Genomic DNA, 22,113 nt, shown 5'->3' with positions numbered 1-22,113 from the left:
CAAGCTCCAAATATGTACACAAAAATTGTCATAAAGCGCACTGTCTGCACAAAGAAATCCTGAGATAATCAATCTACAAATAATATGCTCACAACTTTCTTCATATTCCATTAGAGCTTATTCTGAAAGGAAGCAGAGATGTGATTTCTGAAACTCATGTTGTTTCAATGGCATTCCACATCTCAGAACTGTCAGAAAAAGAAACAGTGCAAGTTTGATCTTCAATTCTTATGCATGAAGATAGGAAACACAATTAGCACCACTGACAAAATTGTGCCTTGCATATCTGCGTAACAAGACAAAACTGTCTTAATTCTCCCGTTGGCATTGTAATTACTGACACACTTCCAATCATTACAAGATATGTTTGTTCAGGGAGATTCACTCATTCGGCCTTGTCTCCTGGCAAGGATGTCTTTCACTGGAGGCGGAGAATATGGAGCCAGTCGGGGCCTCAAGTGTCGAGGGTCTTGTGGCAGAAGGACAGCCTTCTGAAATAGTGGCTCTTGGTGCCACTTCCCTGCGATGTAAGATTGTCTCAATGAGTCCTTGGATGTAGGGGTAGGTCTTAGGGGCCTTGACAGGGCGGGCAACATAATTGTTGGCATGTTTTGACCACACAGCAACATACCTGTAACAAATAAAATATAAAAGACATATTTGCACAGGATAAAAAATTACTATTTACGCTAGACATACTTTTTTGATCATGAAAATACAGTCAACAACTGTTACATTGAAATCCTTGGAGAATGGCAAATTTCTTTCATTTCATCAAAAACTAACTAAATAAAAAAAACAGAGCTAATAATGTTGGAGCTTGGATTCTTTCTTAATTTTAACCATTTCTTTTTTTTTTTACAAACACTTTTATTACAATGGGGAAGCACTATAATGAATTACTCATTCCAAATGATAATATCAAAAAAAGAAGCACCATTCCCCCCCCCCAAAAAGAAAAAATATACGTATATATTTACACACAATTTCAATTAGGCCCATCTTCATAGTTTTGAACGTATTGCAGCAATTTAGTACATTGTACATTTTTCTAAATGATGATGCAGTTTTCCAGTTTTAAAAAAAAATCTATTCTAAAAATGAAAAGGTGTACTTTAAAGAGGGCAGTATTGTTTTTATGGTATTTCATATAAAACCAGACTTTTTTTTCAACTCTGAAAGCATCAATACAAGCACATTACATAGCTCTACATACAAGAACATAATAGAATCATAATTACAGTGAGCTTTCTTTTATAATGAGGTGAATTTACAAGACGAATTTTATCACTGTACAACCTAAAATGGTTTCCCTTTAAAAAAAAAAATGCAATTAAATGACGGAAAATGTAAGCCAAAATCTAATATCCATTGAGAAAATGCAGCAATGTGTATGGAACCTCTCCGTCAAAAAACTTGACACTCCATTGACAGTAAAAGGAAATTTCACATATTGTTTTTTTTAGCATACTTTTTCACAAATGAGAAATAGTTTACCATTTGTATATCATATCAGTAATATATCTAAGAAAGTATCACTAACCACTACAAAAAAAAGAAAAAAAAAACACGAATAAAAATGAATACATTTCTCTGTCCCAAGAATGTCACCTGGTGAACTCACTTTGGGTTGCCTTGTTCATCAGTCTTCATGGGCCTGTCTTTGTGGGCCATATAGTCGATGACAGCAAGTAAGTTCCTAGCTCTGTATGCCTGGTAGCTGGGGAGAAAAAGAATTCTCTTAGCATCAAAACTATATACTATATAAACTTATGTTACAGTATTCATACACTCTTGGAATAGATCATAACAAGTGAGTGTGTGTGTCATGTGGTTATGTGTACATATAGTTATGTGTGTAGCCTCTGACACAAAATAAATGAAGGTGGGTTAAATATACACCATAGATGTTTTTTTCCTCTAAATATGACTGACAGATTGCGTACGCCAACAGATGTTTACTATAAAATGCATGTCCAAGGGTATACCTACTTTTTTTCACTTATTTTAGCGATCATGATACAAGTTTGAAATTCTAAACCACCTTTGTGAACTTGGGCCCACATGTGAGACATATACACATATTTCAGCTATCATCACAGAAACTGCGGCTTTGTAAAAGGATGTACAGAACAATGACAATCAATTTTGCATTATAGTAATTGAACTGAAATATTTATTTGAATTTTGAATTCCACAGCTCTCAACTGGAGGAGCTACTGGACTTCAACCTAACAAGAATGCTACAATATCACATAAACTGCAAATGGCTAAATTTTGTATGAGATGAATTATACACCGAAGCTCTCATCATGCTTGATCATACTATCGACATGTGTAATATTACATGTTTTAATCTGGCACTGCATCATACTACCTTCATATTCATTAGTACTACATGTGTTACATTTCAAATGTACAAGCTAGTGCTGTCTGATACCAGTATCAACAATACACTCTTGGAAAGAAAAATATTAACTTACTCAAAGGAATACCTCTTTGATGCATACATGAGGATATGGTTGTGAAAAGACTCCAATGTGCTTGTGTGCCTATATAATTAGAAAATGGGAACAATTAATACAAAACACAATTGAAAATATTTAGAAAAAGGATACTAATACTTAGAAAGATTAGAAAAAACACACAAATAAACAAAATTCAAACAATGTCTGATTCACCAGGACTGCACACTAACTTCTACTGGTCCTAACTGTCTTTCCAGAAGGTATTACCTGTTTTTCTTTCTTCAATTTATTGCTAGTAAATTCTTGAAAAGAGTTACTAGTCAAACACTGACGTTTTACTGGTCAGGGACTCTCGGACCAGTGCTAGTGTGCAGCCTTGGATTTACAGATAACCTTCAATTTAAATTAAATGTGGAGATATTTTACATATAGCATTAGCAATTTCAAATATGAGGTATAGTCTACTGCAGTATTATTCCTCTCTATAAATTAATGAGCAACACAAACACACACACACACACACACACACATATATATACATTTTTCCTATAAATCAATATTTTATATGTTATATATAATTATCTATCGACACTATTAACTTGTGCCATCATTCTTTTAGCCCATTTAAGGATTATTCATTTTATTTTCTATTTTTTTCTGAAAGATGATTAGTCACACAGTCTTTACCTGAAGTTTGAGTAGTACGACAACTTCTCAATGAACTTGCTGTCATAGGCGACTTCACGAGGGCCCTGTGGGAGTCACTGCCTGGCTGGAGCCACTCCTCCCGCTGCTCCTTCTCAGGGTCAGAGGTGCATGCTCACACTCAGCTGGGCCATACATGCCCGACACCCAAGAAGTGTTTGTTGGTCACATGATGGGTGAGACCATGCCACTTTGCCTAGAATATAACATATTTGAAGAAAAACACAGACATTTGGGTTTTTAACCAGTTTCAAAATAAAAACGTGGAGCGCTGATGACTCTGGTTGTAAATTATTTCAACCATAGACCTACATGTACCACACACATGAACATACATTGCTCATTAATTAATTCTGCACCCGTTTCTGTCAGGCTGTCAGTTCTGGCAGGTTGACTGTGCTTGTAATCTATTTTTCCCCATTTGTCGCATATTGTTTTAGAGTAAACATGGACAGTATCAGTAGACGGCATGCTTGTCTCACCATTCAGAGATGTAAACATGTACTGTCAACTTCAGTAATTACCATTCTTGTGACACAAAATTTGTCCTAGTTTCAGGCTTGCTACCCCCCACCATTGATGTTCATTCAAAGGCAGTCGAGTCTGAAAAGGCATCTCAGCCAAATAGGACCGAAATGAGGGGAAACAAATGTTTTGTCAGTGGTGATACACAATTACATAATCGTCATTGTCCAAGCATCTGGATGTCTTCATTAAAGTGCACATAATCAGGTGGCGGTGGTGACGATGGGATCAAAGTAAGACCTCCATGTCCATATGTGTAGTAGGTCCATGTTCCAACAGACCCACATGAATTACTGCATATGTGGATTTTCAATTCTCCGAGATTGTTTGTGCATGTGTTAATAATTTTGCAGATTTTTTATTTATTCATCTATTTTTCTAGCCAACTCATAGCCAAAAAAAGGTTGATTATGTCTTGTTAAAAGTTCAAATCAACATTGATGATAATTCATCATCCCTGCCACAAAAATGAACTTCAAGACTTTTCCATCCAGATTATCTTTGCTTATTTCAAGCGTCCATCCCAGCAAACTATTTCATACACAAAAGGTATCAATTTACCTTAAGCATGTTGACATTTCCAGCACATGTTCTGGCACAAAACCAGAAATGTAGGAGCACATGCCTGATCCAGAAGACAAGGCCTCGAGTGGCAGCTCTGGCAGAAACCTGTCGGGAAGAATTTGACATTAAAAAATGTAAAGTTGCTGGTATTGAACAAGCTAGGAAAATATCATGAGTAAACATTTATTGATTTAACATGGAAATGAAACTAATAAACTTGGAAGTAATTACTTATTCCAAGCGATACAGGCAAAAAGTCGCCAGCATTATTTGACAAAGACGTATCAACTAGAAAATATCCCTATAAGTATTTTTTTTTTTCAAAATGAATGAATAAATGAATAATTGCAACACAACCAACACAACTATAAACACCAAATTTCTTCTGTTACACAAACAACAGAGGCATTTCAATATTTTCAGCTTTTTTTTTTTTTTTTTTTTTAGAGCTGCATGTGTAATTCACACTTGAACACTGATACAAAAAAACAACAACTGACAATTGGCAAGAGCTTTACATGATTTTGTTGTTGTATTCTATGGGACGAGGAATGCCCCATAAGCATAGTAAACATTCATTCTGTTCATCATGAAAAATATGACTTGCACAATTCTATATCCATTTTTTAAGAGTGCAAAGTTTGTGAATTGCTGCAAAACTGGGGCAAGAGTGAGATCGTAAGGGGATCACAAAATTTTGGTTGAGACCTGCCTTTAGGTTTTAATTTCTTTGGTGAGATGAATGAGACACCTCTTATGAAATATGAAGGAGCATGTAATTAAAAGAGGGATTCAACACTTATTTAATGAGAATTGGTTTTTAAAATGGCTGAGATATCCAAAACAGGGCAATTAGGGTCACTTTGTTTGACCCTGTTTTTTGATGTTTTAGCCATTCCAACACCGATTTTTATCTAATATACTCTAAAATCTTCTTGGAATGGTATGACCTGTATCATTTCATAGGTAGTTTCTTGGTGTCTCGCAAAAAGTTAAAAGCCTAATCCTCATCTCAACCAAAACTACACAATCCCTTGAAAGTCTTTTGCATAATTAGGAGGCAATGATGTCTTGTTTCCATGGCAGTGCACTTTCCTCAACTATTGCAAATGTGTCTCACACATCATTGATTGAACAAACATCTGTGCCACATTGCATTTAGCTCAATCAGCAATCATTTCACCTGACACTATCACCATGATAATGCTGTTGCGAGACTCCACACAAAGTCAATAAAAGAGTTACATTACATTGTTCGTGATTCATTTTAGCATCTCAACTTCTACAATATACATATAATTCCAGCCATATGTAATCAACATACAAACTGAACAATCTTTTCAAAGAAAAAACATACACTGATTTGACCCACAGAGAGACCCAAAAAAGTATTGGGAAGATAAGAAATTACAATATATTGATATATTGATTAATCAATTGATGTATGTAGCATTGTCTAGTATTGTAAATGCGCATATTTTCATGCAAATAATTTTTCATGCTCGGCCTTGTAAGAAGAGTTTCAAGGTTTTTAATTATGCGGAATAAAAACATCAAATACTGGAATATATGGCAACTATATATATTTGCCTCCTTTTATTTTGTCACTAATTTCTATTTACACGAAACGCGCAAAAAAATGTAAACACTGCGAAAATTTCCACTTTTGCAGTGCATGACAGATGGCTACATTTATAGAATTATAAACCAGTTGCATTACCTTTGTCAGCTTTTTTCCTAGATTCTTGGCCCCATGCCATACATCCCAAGAGTGTTTGACGTCTGGCTCATTCACTCCTGAAAAGATACAAACACAAAATGGCAAAGAAGAGTCATAAATTGTCGGTATCATGTACAAAAATCAGAGCCAGAAAAATAGGACAAGGAATAAGGAATCAATCTGAAAACTAGAAAAGTACTGTGAGGGCACAAAACGCTATCTAGGAGTTCATTTCCATCCATAAATGCATGCTGATATTCCACTGTGGAAGCTATTTGTTTACATCATTTGCTTTCAGCTACACTGGGCCTTGCCTCAAATATGCGCATATCTAACTTTATCCTATCTACCAAAAGATTTTTTTTTTAATCTTTCAAATACCAATAAAAATTTGTGGATCACTACCAAGATTTCATTTTCTCATTTGTGTCATTATCAACTTTCCTACAAGTTTCATTTACATCTGTTCAATAATTTCATAGCTATTCTGCATAAAGACAAACAAAGAAAAAACATTTGCTGACGAAAACTTCACCATACTTCCGTGGCACAGGTAATTAGAGAATTTATAGTCATTGTAAACTTACTCATGTGCTTCGCAATTGACGAGTGGGCATCTGTGATAACTTCCGCCACCTCCAGCCCCTTTTGGCGAATGGCCACCAGACCCTGGACGAAAGCCTTCGCTTCCATTACTGGACTTTTCATGGACACCTCTCGCTTGTCCATGAACTCGATGTGGATTACGTCCAGGGTCTGGTGGTCCATAAAAGTATATGTCAGATATTGGGCGCTGTGCCCAGGGCTGTCGTTCCTCCCATCACCTGTTAAAAGAGAAAGTAAGCTGTTACACACACTTCACAGTGTCCAAAGAGAGTGATGTGACTGCAGTCTGACCTCTCCTATCCGGATAATGACGTGACCGGTGCCATTTGCATAACAGATTTGGCAAAATATGGAAGACTCAATGTCACAAAGCTCTCTCCCCAAATGGTAGCTACATGACATGTATTTAACATGTACATGCCACGTCCCCCTCAGCTGGTCTCAATGAGGGATCACCTACGTGTATACCTCACCTTGATTTACATTTGTAATTGAAAAAGTTTTTTTGTCCGTGTTCTTGCGGTAATATGGAGGAATTTGTACATGCATATTATGTAGATGAAGTTTAGATGTGAATGTATCTTGATTATTATTGGAATAATATGCAATTTATGAGTTTGTGTAGAAATTCCCAATAAACTATCCCACATAATTGTAAAGTTAAAAAAAAAGAATTAAAAAATCACGAGATTGCATCCACATAGAAAGATCCAGATAAAGGGAGGCTGGATAGGAAATGTCAGACTGTGTGTAATTCAAAGCACAATCATGCAATTATGACTTATATTCAAGTATACAGTTTGACTCATTTATCTCCACAATGCACACTAGCAAAATTTGTGAACCACCATAACAAAAGGAACTACATTTGCTGACAGCTGAACCAATAAAATCAAGTTTGGAGTTGGATCATCAAAACAGGTCAAAACGATTAGAATTCTGTTTTCGGGATAATCTGTAGTCGCTTTTCATCTGCTAAAATTTAGAAATTACATGAAGAAAAGAAAGAAAATAAATGAATATTTCTTTTTAGAATGATTTTCAAACTTTCAATGGAACAAAAAGGTGTTTGAGGATTTGGATTTAGCAAAAGCCAGACTCCTCCCCTAGCAATGCAGAAGTGACCGTATTGGTCAGTCGGTAGTATATCGAATCCCGGTTACTGATTGATCATGCATCAACCGCTGGCGCCAAGCTTGAATGAACATCATGGAAGTTGCTATGATCTGACCATCTACTGTCAAGAGGTGAAATCTATGTTGCCTCCCCCTGATCGTGATAGCGTCAGAGCAGTTTTCTCGAAATGATGTTTTCCTAAAACACTTGACATGCGCTAACAAAATCACTGATATCTCTGCAACCGAGTACTTTCAAGAGATACAGTGTTATTGTATTGAATTAGAGTGGAAAGAGTGAGGAAATAATGTTGTATCATTTTCAGAAAATTGTCCACTCATACTTTCAGATCCTTTTGTTGCTCCGATCACATTTATCCTTTGTCCCTCCCCATCCCTACCACCCCCCCCCCCTCACAAAAAAAAAAAAAGAGCCATTGAATAAAGCATGGCGAGGTTTCAGATGTAATGATACATATACATGATTTCACAGGTAACCAAACGTGAGCACATTTACAACAATGGAACTCACATGAAGTGTAACAAAGCAAATGTAATGTGTTTCATACAAAAAAAAAAAACATTGTGAAATTTGAATTAAACACAACTTTGAAATATTTGTTGCATACATGACAGACTTCTTTGTAATGAATGTGTGTCCTTACTTTTCTGAATGTTATCTGAAATAAGTCAGATCTCAATTGAGACAGTTAAATACCAGGGATAACCTCCCCCCCCCCCCCCCTGAAAAATAGATACACATAGAAACCTTTTTTGGATTAAAAAAGTAACAACTTTTGGGTTTACCCATCCTCAGTCATTTGATGGTCGAATGGACAGATTATACAACGTACCCAAATCTACATTCTGTATTTTCCATCAATAAAGGTGAATTTGTGGTCACAAAGAATTCTTGCTCCTCTCCAAACTTGCACCCTCTGTATGGGCCAAAGGAAGCTACATGCATTCTACCCACTGCCATGATCACCTTATAATCTTCACCTACAACACATCTTGACAAAACTGCTTCAGGGTGTGGGTAATAACCCCCCCCCCCCTGTTTCATCATTAGAACATCGGTTAAAATCATACTATCAATTTTGTAGAAGAAGATGAGGTATAGAGGGATTACACAAAAGATGGCAGACACCAAACAGAAGCAACTGCAATAGCTCTTCCAAGCATTTGAATCTTATGAGCTTTTTGTTTCTTGACTTACCACACAGCACCAATCCAGAGCCTTTGTGCTTCTCCACTGTCTCACGCTGAATGTCCTCCCACTTGTTTTCGATGGCCGGTGCAATATATTTTCTTTGCAAGGCAAAGAAAGTAGATGGTGAGATGAAACTGAGATCTGCAAATTGTGCCATCAGGCAAACCTTTGTGATGTTATTGCCTGATAGCACAACTGCAGATGCCAGCTTCATATCACCAACGTGACTCCCATTTTATAACCTCTTGGGAGCACCACTTTGTCTCATGGCCGAGTGGACATTCCTGCAGTGAAAATTGAATTGACAATTATTGACAACAAATGCATTTGATATTGAGAAATTATCAATGTCACTTACATACTTACATGAAGGAAATAACCTCATTAGAAACAAGTAGTATGCTTAAATACGATCATCATCACTTTTTCTCTGCAGAGGGATAATATGATCTGAAAAATATAAGCTACATTTAAAGTATGCATGTATCAAACATGCATCACACATACACTTGTATCAATCTGATAGACACGTTTCATTTTTTTTTTTTCCCCACAAACAGAGACATTTCACCAGGGGCACATGAAATATGCTTGTTTATGTCTATTAAATGAATTATGTTAAACATGATGTTAACTGCAAGTTAGATTCCACTCTTCGCCAATCCTTCTTAACCTTTATCTTGTAAAAAAAGAGCCAACCTCTGTGCTCCATTCCAACAGTTTTTCTAATGCTAAATCTAAAAACAACTTGGTGAGGCAAACACAAACAGTATGGACAATAAGACAACACATACCCATGTTACATGTGCAGCGGAACCTCTTGTAGACTTGATGTTGGCATGCACTCTGCTGCCACAGCTGTGGCATGTAGATTTGGCTTTCTGGACCAGATCTTGTAGACGGCTCTTAGTTATGACAAAGAGCTCTGCATCCTTGGCTTCCTCTGCACGGAGCTTGACATGCATACCTGATCTGGTTGTCTCCACCACAGCTTCTTCGTCCTCTTCCTCCGGCTTCTCTGCTTCGTTGTCTCCCATAACTTCTTCCTCCTCCCCATATTTCTCCATATTGGCGCAAGATGGTCTAAGAAACAACCCATAAATTTGTTGGTTAGTGAATGTTTATAATGCACTGTACAAGTGAACATTTTCCAAGGACTGATTTCTCATGCTAAGCCGCATAAGAAAACTTTACATGATTTTTGATCAAGACATCAACCACAGGAACACATGGCGAGAAGAAATACTCACATTTCTTTTAATTTTGTGTGTGCTAGCATCTGTTTGAGTGAAATGTCCCAAAAAAGATCCAGAAGTATTTTTTTTATCATCATTATTCTTCAATAACCATGGCAACAAAAACATCAATATACACCATGCTCTTATGCTCATGCTTATACACTGTATTCCCCTTTTGCTTGGTAATAATCTGAAAGAATTCTACCAGACACAACAGGGCTAGATAGGTCATTCATTTTGTGAACTTTAGGAACATGTATATTCTTATTATGACTGAGTAATTAGTCATAACTTTTTAACCACTGTCCATCACAATTTGAAAAAAAATCATAAACGTAAAATATGCTTCAAAGATTGGTAAGTATGAAAGCATTTTAAAAAGCAAGTTTCCTTTCTGTACAATCTCAATAATAGCAAGTATGGTTTGCAACATGACTTCTTCTTTTTTTTTTGTAATCACTGTTATATTGTTAAATTTCATATGAACTGAATAACTCAAGGCCATGAATATAACCAACAGGCTTAGGTTTTGTAAAATGACATTTCTCATCAGTTTTGTACGTGAACTACAAATAAAAGGAGCAATTTGTGAGCTGAATTGTATTCCATCAGGGATCAGAGTGAAAAATAATCACAACAAGAGTACACATGATTACATAAAGTGAATAATTTGCGAAAGCATATGTTGTTAAAAGCACACAGTTCATTATCATTCCGGCTCTTTTCACCCTCATAGGCGACTGCTGTTATAACAAAGTTCTGGGGACCGCCGATTTCCTTACACGATAATGAAATTCTATATCATCAAACAGGAAATATAAGTGTACAAAGTGACATAGAATAGATTTTTGGACCTGCTATTTTATGCTGGTGTAACCAGAATTTCCTTAAAACAGTATTGATATAATGGGAATTCACTATGTTATTCATAATCATTAGCATAAGCTTACCCTAGCTGAAGAAATGCCTTGGCATCTGGCACATACTCTTCCTCACTGTCATCTGCAGGCTCTTCAGGCTCCTTTGGAAAGATGAAATCCCCTTTCTCAATAAAGCTCACGCTGATACTGCAACAAAAAGTGAGAGAAATCATTAAAATATGGACTGAATAGTCTCAATGGTAATGAAACTAGAGCAAGAAATATTGATACGTTCCTATGTTGACTAATATGCCTCTGACAAACTGCATGGTTGTCCCATTAGGGCCGCAGTTGTGTTTAACAGTGTGAGATGATACTTTCATATAATTAGCAACAAAAAAAAAATGTAGAAAAAAAATATAAATGGCGTATTTGTAGCAGTGTGCTGGGTGACTACTTTCCTTGAACAAGGCTGAATTTGAAAGAATGGCTAAAAAATATAAGACAAATACAAGAATATGAGTGTTTGAACTAGTCCTTTCACCCTTGCTCTTAAGGCCTCCATGGCCCATAATTCTCCAAATAGTCACCAACTGGTAACTACAACTTCATGACAGTACTTTTAGCATCTTTTAATACATGTACATACATATATGGTAAAAAATGCGATACAATGTATTGTATGTCTACATTTCACATAAATCTTTCACCAAAGAACACACATTTTCCCTATATAATCATCACAAAGTTATGCACGTACGTGTACACCTGTTTACATCATGCATATGATAATATTCAAGTTATGGAGAAAAATAGTAATACCAGTGAAGTTTGACCCTTCAATTTTGACTTCATGACCCATGTTTTATTTATTCAATTTTTTTTTTTTTTTTAAGAAAATCATTGCAAGGTATAACTTCAGGCAATGACAAATTGTACTACATTCTATAAAGACACAGTACTTTGAGCCATTCCCAAGATATGGAGGAAAAGGAATACTAACAACAATACTATTTTGACTGACCCAAGTAAAACATTGCTGTACCTGTATGCCATACAGTGCATGTAAGGTAATAAAGGTAATACCCCTATTGTATACAGAGAGGGCATCCCTCTTCAGATAATACCATTCAACTGCACATTTTCCAAATGGTCAAGTTCAAAAGAAAGAATGTGATCCATTTGAACTTACTGTCAAATATTATGCCAAACAATAAAATTACATGTACTTACTCCAATTCTTGCAAATCTCTTCCTGAGGCTGCTTCAGTTGCTGTTGATGTATGGCCCAAGTTCCCTCCACTTCCTTGCTCTGGGGGATGCACAGAGCTGTCAATGTACAGTGTACCAGAAAATAAGCACAAAATTTAAAGGGCTCATGCACAATGGACATAACAATGATCACAGAAATCTAGCTCCAAATAAAAAAGTTCATCAAGGGAATTTCAATTGTGAAAGAACAATCTAACCCTAACTAGGCTGGGGAGGGGAGTCGAGTCCACTCCCCCATCCCCAACCATTAGGCGAAATGTGTTGCTATCGCAAAATCACAAAATCTGATTACGTGCAAACATCATGCAAATTAGCACAACAAAGCATAAAGTTTGATTCATTTGTCACATATAACTAAATAGCCTGACTTCATAAGGGTTGAAACAATGAAATGAAATATGAAATCTGAAACTTTTTGAACAGATTTTTGTGACATACGATTGTACGTTTGCACAGATGAATCGGGCTTGGAAGTCTAGATATATTTTTGTCATGCAACTTACCTTGCACTTCGTATTGAAGAAATAGATGACGGCAATGATGGAGCATCCGAATCACTGGTCACAGAGAGAGAAAGAAAAATCATATATCTGTTGCAAAAGATATATAACGAAATAGATAAAAACATGGGAATGCAAAGAGGGTCATCTGCTGGCCGAGTACATTACAGAAGCCAATAAAGAGGATGGGTGACCTCAGAAAGATGGCCCATTATAATTTTCACTCTGATCTTCAAAATGACAGAGCATAGAATGTCTACTAGATTTTATAAATCAACAAACCTTGACATCGAAATGGTTGAAGTTCAAGATGGTATCAGAGACTCCAACTCTCCCGCCAAAAACCCATTTTTGCAAAATCTCTCGTTCTCCCGCTGGAGATTTGATTTCTCCCGCCCTGGCTCTGTGTCTCCCGGTGGAAAGGATTTCTTACTTATTGCTATCGTACCTTGAAAAAATAAGCCTTATACAGCACCAGAGAACATCTAGAACCCTAGGAACTTAGCGCTTCATGCACATCAGCTTGCGAGTCTCCCGTTTGCTAGGGGTTTCGGGCGGGAGAATCTCCAGATCAGAAGGTGCTTGGGATTGGAATCTCTGTAGTATTTGATGACTTATAATTACTACAGAGTCTACAGCTGTGCAAGATTCATTATGAATAGGTTGGTGGACTGTAGCATTGCCACATTTCCCTGTTGCAACTTCATCAGTGAGGGGACGAAACAGAAACGTTACATTTCAAGTTTATGACAGAGACAGAGGCCAGCAACGTTACAATCAGAATTAGGCACTCCAGGCAACATCTACTGGAAGAGTCAATGAAGCAGTAACTTTTTTTTTTCAATCGCGGAACAGCAAAATGTGTGAGCTACACTGTATATAAATGAATAGTGTGGTAAAATTTTACATGACTGGACATGAACTAAAGGGAGTGCACTCTTTTCATGATATTCACAAATGTAGAATATTGGCAGCAAGTTGTATGAACAGTGTGGGTACCATTGTTGTTTTTTTTTACCAATATGTTAACCAGACATAACACATTCTTTTGACTTGGTGAATACCTGTGAATGTGGAAAAGTCGACCCTTTGATGAAGAGGGAGCATCTGCAGCCGATCGCATCTTTGAAGCTGGAGTAGAGCTTTGAATGCCAGAGACAGGACCTACATGGGCATTACTGCAGATTAGAAATATCAAACATAAGATACTTGTATACATTGAAGTTGGCAGAAGTCACAGAGGATCTTGTTCTACGTATACTCAATTCAAATTATTCGAAATGTAAAAATGTTAACATGAAAATTGGAACTATTAATATTTCAGTTACTAGTTAGTCAAAAAAGTAATATTATCATCATCATTGTTGTAAAACATAAATAAAATGAAATAAAGTGATTCTGTTTTTAATATTATATCTTTAGTGAAAGTAATGTCAATAATGATTTTTACAATTGACCCATACCAATTCATTTCATATAACGGGTACTCTCACATTCTCCACTTAGTACAAGGGCATAAAATATATCCACTTATTGCTAAATGTGTACCTGCTTTGGCTACTTGTACTTGACGTCTCGGTTCTCCTGCTTGTAGTTGCTTCTTCATAGCTGTTTGTAACGGGAAAGTGAGAAAAAGAAAAAAGAGTGGAGAGGGAATTATTTAGAAAACATAGCCAGAAGCTGCTTGTATAACTCATGCTTTTTGGTTATGGTATCATAGATATATTTTCATATCATGGGCAAAGTTACTAATTTGAAATGAATCAATTATGTATCAAAAAGAAAAAAAAAATAGTGAGAGGTTACAAGTAGCAACATAAGATTAAATATTATATTACTAAAATATGTATAACAGACTATCCCTACTACAAATATCACAGGACTAGTTCTTTTCGTCTTGAAAGCGTGGACATTTGAAATGTCCTCTAAACCCAATATGTGATATTACATGGGAATTTGGCCGTTTACGACCATTTTCGGTGGGGTGAATTTGCCATTGAATATTTCGGGAGCAAAATTTCTTTGGTAACCCAAGATAATATACATGTAGGTAAATGTCTATCAATATACAAAAATTGATGCTATTCCTAAGTGGGACGAATTGTGATCCGTGACCTTGAATTTGGCACATTTTTCATTTTTGTCAACTTTGAGGGCGCTCTCCGTAAAAACGGTGGGCATGAATGCACCGATTTTTTTTCAAAATTACTGAGCAAGTCAAAGCCTTCAACAGCATAATATTTTAGAACCTAAGGTGAAGAAATGTGGAAGATATTAGCTTCTAAATATGCATTAAAATTTTCAAAATTAACATTTGACACCATATTCGGTGACCTCGTGCACGTTAACGAAAAGTCAATTTCGCGTCACAGTCAGATTTTCTTGCAAAGACTATAAAGTTCTCTCAATTTCCAGATAATGAACACTTTTGCATAAATATCCACGCTAAAACATTCAATCAAAAATGCCTAATTTTCTTTTAGCTAATATTTTGGAATGCGCATTGGTTGCTATGTGAGGCTGTATCTTAGCAACCAATTGACCCTGGAGCAAAATATTTTGGGATTTTCCGTCAGACACTTTGGGAAACATTTGGTGTGATTTTAAAGAAAATCGGAGGGGGTCGGGTGACAACTTTTCTGAAAATTGGATGATTTGACGTGGATTGACCCAATTATCAATAGTCTGACTTTTTTTTTGTTGCTTTTTCGATAAAAAGAGATCATTTTTGGTATAGAGTTCAGCAGCATTTATCATTGGGGCGATTTGTTTCACAGTAGATTTATTTGAAGCTCCATACACAAGTGTATAATATACTCCTCACTAATTGATTTTCTTTACTTCCTGTCACCACGTTGTATACAATAGAACAGAAGGTATTCATTGTAGTTTCGTTTTTCTGAAGTAGGGAAAGCACTGTCGCGACTCAACGACAGTATCAACAGGCGTTTGACTTTACACAGATACTGCCAGAGGCTGAATAAAGACGTGTTGTGATAGTGGAATTTCTCATGAATAAATAATGAAGCATTCAAACCCTGGCCATTGTTCAGGACCATTGTCAGAGTGTTAACCACACATTCCCATACACACCCATTGACCCCTGTGCAAAGTGAAATTTTGTACAGAGGGTTGAAAATAGAGCAAACTCTGGAACCTTACTGTGAAATTAATCATGGAATACCTGTATGGATTTCATTATTAACTTATTCATGCTTTCATATTCAAACCACCTTCAACTAAATTGTACACCATTCAGCTATCACTCATATCAATGACAATGTTATCTGATTTATAGTTTTTGAATTATTAAGAATCAAAAGTGGGAAATGTTTTTTGAAACACCTACTGCAGTACATATACATGACATAGACTATGTATAGGCCTTACAGCGTCTATGCATAATCAATCCACATCACACCAGCAATTTCAAAAGCAATTCTAATCACCCTGGCAAAGAAGCAAAAAGAAAATAAATGGGGGTGCATCAGAGACTCCAACCCAAAGCACCTTCTGATCTGGAGATTCTCCCGCCTGAAACCCCTAGCAAACGGGAGACTCCAAGTTGATGTGTGCGAAGCACAAAATTCCCCGGGTTCTAGATGCTCTCTGGTGCTATCTAAGGCTTATTTTTTTCAACATACGATAGAAATAAGTAAGAAATCCTTTCCAACGGGAGACAAAGGGCCAGGGCGGGAGAAATCAAATCTCAAACCGGAGAACGGGAGATTTTGCAAAAATGGGTTTTCGGCGGGAGATCTCCCGTCGAAAACGTGAGAGTTGGAGTCTCTGGTGCATGCACCCTTATATTTAAAAAAAAAAAAAAAAATGCCTCCCCTTTATAAAATTCTTGGATCACCCTGCACAGCTTGTCTTTCACATATTGTTCATTGGGGTAAAAAATGGACTAACGTTAGGATTAGGAAGAACCTTACTCCTTAGTAGTAGGAGGGGGAGGGAAATTGTTTAGGTCTACTTCGAGATCTAACGTTGCTACAGTATGAATAGTGTTAGAGAGACTACATGTAGTTCTTCAATACAGTGTGTACAGATTGTACGTCTGAGAAGCCCAAATCACGATGAATGCGGAGTAAACTCTACACTACATGCCACACTGCGTGAAGGCTATACACTGCTCTAGAGAGTTTAAAAATTATATAGGATCTAACTGCTAGTCATTCACAATGTACTTATAGTAGGTAAAGGCACAGGCACAGATTACACTACCAATTCAGACATGTAATCCACCCAGGCCTACTACATGATATACCAAACAAAAGAAAGAATACATTGTATGTGGTGCATACATTTTGTATCACCATCGAACTGTGTACAAGGAGCGCCCTGGGGTTACTATACATCCCAGATGTACATGTAATCTTTTCATTTAAAAAAAAAGTATAAAGTATTTCATGAACCACATGTCACTACACCTAACGGTTAGATTCTACATGTAGCGTTAACCCTTCTTTTCTTTTTCCTTCTGGTCTAACGTTAGGTCTAACGTTAGGTCTAATCTGTTGACCCAGTAAGATTTACGAAGCATGATTACAATTGGCTTTTTTTTCTATCTTTGTTGGTCCATTGCTGAAAAAGAAAAATTACTGGTCTGAGTCTGACAGTGATTTTAACTGCTACTGCCCGTCTCAGACCAGTGCCAGTGTGAAGCATCATTGTCACATATCCAGTAGGCCTAATCTATTGCAGCAGGACTCACCTTCAAGTAGATGAAGCTACTAACGTAACAATGTTCAAATGGCCTAACGCTTGTTATAGGTCTACGTAAAATTTAAAATTGAATTTTGAATAGTCTGTCATTCGTCGTCGACTCATACAGACTCCTGATATTCAACAAGCTAGGCTAGTATTATTAGTACCAGGTATTTTAAACAAGGGTCTCCATCAGTTCTAACATTAGATCTGGTGTAACCAAACTGTTTGTAAATTATATTGTCATTGCCTTGTATGTTGTAAATCTTGAGTCTAACGGTTACTTCCTTACTGACCTTAATTAGTGCAAACATAACTCTATGATAAAACTGCCATGTCATAAACTTTATGTAAACTTACGTTCAGTCGTTTGGTATTTCAATTTGGTATTTGAACTCGAAAGTTGAATCCTCTCTCTCTCCACACATATCGTACACCTTGTCATAAACCACTCATATTTATGGAAGATGATTCTATAGTATAATTGACCACCAATCGATCGGCGAACTGGCCCAGTAACTAGACCTCCCCCTAACGTAATAGCACTAACGTAGCATCGAAGTTAGTAGAAGTAGCATACTAGTTAGATCTAGTAAAATTTACTCGGTACTAACGTCAGCTAGCCAAGATGGACTAACCTTGACAGAAGCAGTCCCACGACTTCGTTGGTAGAACGCAAGGTCAATCGGTTTTGAAGTTCCCGAATGCGTTTCACATTGTTTTCGTCGACAGATAAGCGACTTGTACTTCTATTTCGAAGTCGTAGAAGGTCCCGATTACGCTCTCGATATTCTTTGTCCCTCTCTCTTTTTCTAGCGCTGATATCCAGAACACTTCGAGGTCTTCCGCGCCCGGTTTTCTTTTTTTCCATTTCTTTTCGTGGCCTGTTCTCATCAGTAAACGTTGATACCAGTAGTAGTAGTAGTAGTACCTTTCGCTTTCTACACACAACAGCTCCACACTTTTGCACACGGCGTCTGCTAGCATTCATGCTGGTGGTGCATGCTATGGGCTGATTAGCTTCAAAGCATGCTGCTGCAGCAGCAGTGCAGCAGTGGCGATAAGCCCTTCGGTAAGCCTCATTTACGCAAATCACGAACATCGCATATTGTTCTAGCGTATTGTTATGTAAATGAATACAGCGCTGAACTGCATGTAAACACTGAAGGGCTGGATGCTGCTGTGCGCCAAATGCATACGTGCATACGTAATACCGTAATGAAGAGCACACACACAGACCTTCGTGTCGGTTTTCATACAGGGATTTGTGCACCTGTAAATGTACTGTCCGGCCGGATTCCTGCACGCACTGCTCTGCACAGTGCAATCCAGCTGCAGTGAACATCTATCCTCGTCACGATCACAAGCTGCACAAGCTGCACACAAAATGGTCGCAGAGGGAGCTAAATATACCCGAGGACAGCTCTTTTTCAAATTTGTCGGTTATTAAATGACGCTGTACAGCGTCAAAAAATCCCAAATCGTTATTGCATGATTACTAAGATATGAGAGCATTTCGGGGCGAGTAAATCTCATTGTGTTCCTTAAATGAAATGTACTTTTACCTGAAACACAAACTAAGACAAAGCAAACTCGTGAGATGATGTCAAGCTACCAAAACTCTATATTATCTTTAAGTAATTTCATTTTGTGTAAATACGATGTAACTGTCTTTTCATTTCCATGCTTCCTACCAAAATATATGACTTACAAATTTATTTCTACATGAAGATACTGCTGAAAATGTCATTATGACAGGTGACGTACAGCTTTCACCTTTGACCTTACCGAAGCAGCGCATAAATCTACATTGTACATCTCATATACCATACCTGGGCATGGTATTTAAAAAAAAAAGCACAGAATATTTCTATTTTTAATTACGATACACGAGATTGATGAAGCAAAAACATTTTGCCTCTGGTAATGGGGGGGGGGGGGGGGGTGAAGACCCTCATTCATATGACTTTGTCCATATTATCTAAAGTTATCATTCATTGTATATGAATAGTTTCATTTGGGGAGGTTTTTAAAACCTCACACAATAAAATGGCAGAAGAGAGCTGAATGAACCTTTATTTAAACTCTAAATGTACTACCAAAGAATACACATACCTTTGCATCACTCCCTATGCCTTCTATGAACTTCTCTTCTCTATCAACCTGCGCACTATCGATAGTGGTCTCTGCACTCCCCTGTCTGACATCAATATTTTTCTGCAATCAATGAAAAAAGGAAAGTAAAACTATGTCAGAGTGAATATAGCCTAGCATTCTATTTGGAAAATTTAGCTGAACACCATTGTCATCACATCTGTTATGTGATATAAAAGCAACAGAGTGAAGATGAGTTTGAGCAAGGTTTCAACAATTTCCATCATTGTTTGAATGTCATGAGTGTGTCTGAATTAATGTATAGCATCCTATCTCACAATTTTTCCTTAATTATCCTTCCAAGTGATGACATTATGAAATCTCAATCTCAGTACTAGTTGATTCAATTATGAATATGTCTTTGAATTATTTCTCCTCAAACAAAAACAACTGTATTCCATGACTTAATTAAATGTATGCCAGACTACTATCCTCACTATATGCACTACATAGGGACAGTATAGTTTTTGTTGAGATGGGGATTCAGGTTTTAACTTTTTTTGGTGATAATTACAAACCATTCACAAATTCAGAATATTAAAGAGCATACAATTCTGAGAACAACTAAAAGTTTATTTGATAAAAATTGGTTCTGAAATGGGTGAGATATTCTAGTACAAAGCGAAACAAAGTGGTCCTAATAAAAGGTGGGTGCCATCTTTTAATAGGACAACTTTGTTTTTACTGTCAAAACCAATTTTCATCAAATAAATATTCAATTGCTCTTAGAATGGTACAAGTAGTTCATAATCATCTTGATATAATATCTGAATCCTGACCTCAACCAAAACTATGTTTACTTTCTTCTCTGCAGGAGTCAATAACAATGTATCAATGCCACTTTTAGATTCTACTTTGCACTACCCTCTGAATACAAATTCATGTTTGTTTGCTTTTGTTTTATCTCTGCCAAAATGTCCCTGACCATACTTCTGAACAATTGTGCTGATTAAAAGCAGCCCTTTACAGTATTTCAACAGACCATTCACAATTTCTTGCATCCCTACAGAGAAGCTACCACTGTAACGACCTACAAGACTGAGTAATGACCTTCTTGTAGGAAGCCTTGATAGAGTGTAAAAACAATTGCTACATATATATGTGTACACTGGAAAGGTATATAATGCAATTACTTTTATTACTTGAGGTGGAAATACGTGATTCTTTTGTTATTTTGTTCAGCAGTACCAGTTGTATTGCATAAATATTATTTGAATGGTAATGAATAAAGGCAACTGAAAAAAAAGTGTATTATTTACAGGTGTGTGTGTGTGTGTGTGATGACTGATGTCGATGATGAAAAGTGTGACAAATGATCGGGACAATGCCTTCTTTAAAGCTTGGATCATACCTCAGCATGCTCCTGCGTGATTGCACGTCCACCGACCGACTCCTCCTGCTGCTTGCCATTGTTACTGCACAGGGACAGCCTGGAGGAGTTCAAAGGTGAGGGAATAAAAAAGATTGAATGAGTGAGAGATCAAGAGTGAAAGGGGAGGGGTAGAGGGGGAGGAGTAAAAGAAGGAGAGGGGAGAAATCGTCAGATGCAGAGAGGGTAGCAACATTCAAAATGAATCGAGAAAGACAGTGGAGCAATGCACTAATATAAGACTACCTTGAGGATGAAAGGTATTATACATGAGATTCATTTTCATTCATACCTTTGTTTTCCTTTCTAACAGAAACATATAAACTTTTTACAGAAGTTGAATGCATAAATTATATTACAATGTGCAAGTATAAAATTTCTAAGTTTGCAAAATACTGAAATAATACAGAAATAGACAGGAAGACAAGAATTTTTTTTAAATGGACAGTTGTGGCCGCTGAGCAATTACTCAAATCAAAGGAACTAAAGTTGTATGTTCTGGTTCTTTTGCAACCATTAAAGATGCACTCAAACCAGCACATGTCAGCATCTGCTGGTACAGTGTGACACCGCAGCACATCAATTAGGCCAAGTAAAAAAAGAAACCAGTTTCTCGTCCTCGCGCGCATCGATTTTGGTCGCCGCATCGATTTTTTTACTATTTACTATTTTCAAAATGGCGCTGAAAATACCAAGAAATTCATAATTTTCGTCCCAGCCCGCTCCCCGCCCGCATCAATTTTCAGTTGCCGCATCGACTTTTTTTGATATTTACTATTTTTTCGGCCGCCGAAAAAAAAAATCAACAATTTACCTGCCAATCGTGATGTCTTATTTCTAATTACGCCTTGCGCCCTCTACTTAGCTGTAGTACAGATGTAGCTTCTGTAGTGCGTATGTGTAATAACGCATGCATTTCACACTGCGAGCTCGGCAAGAAGGAATGACTCACAATGCAGTTAATTGTAGTTGGATGGGCGGGCCTGGGCTTTGATGTACAGCGCACTCGGTACGTCATGATGTAGACAGGACGTTGAGCACCTTCTGTACATTTCTCTCGTGCTGTTGCCCGCTTCATGTGCTGCTAGATTGAT

At 37.0% G+C, this 22,113-nt stretch overlaps 1 pseudogene; it reads right to left on the bottom strand.

Annotated features, from left to right (window-relative positions):
* Window positions 1-371: 371 nt before the first annotated feature.
* On the bottom strand, window positions 372-13,909 carry LOC139719840 (uncharacterized; annotated as a pseudogene).
* Window positions 13,910-22,113: the final 8,204 nt, after the last annotated feature.

This window comes from Diadema antillarum, unplaced genomic scaffold (assembly GCF_040938485.1).
Source record: "Diadema antillarum isolate AM-2024a unplaced genomic scaffold, OU_Dant_1.0 scf00000115, whole genome shotgun sequence".
Taxonomy (NCBI): domain Eukaryota; kingdom Metazoa; phylum Echinodermata; class Echinoidea; order Diadematoida; family Diadematidae; genus Diadema; species Diadema antillarum.
The sequence above is the reverse complement of the archived record's forward strand: the minus strand, read 5'-3'. Positions and strand labels throughout refer to the sequence as shown.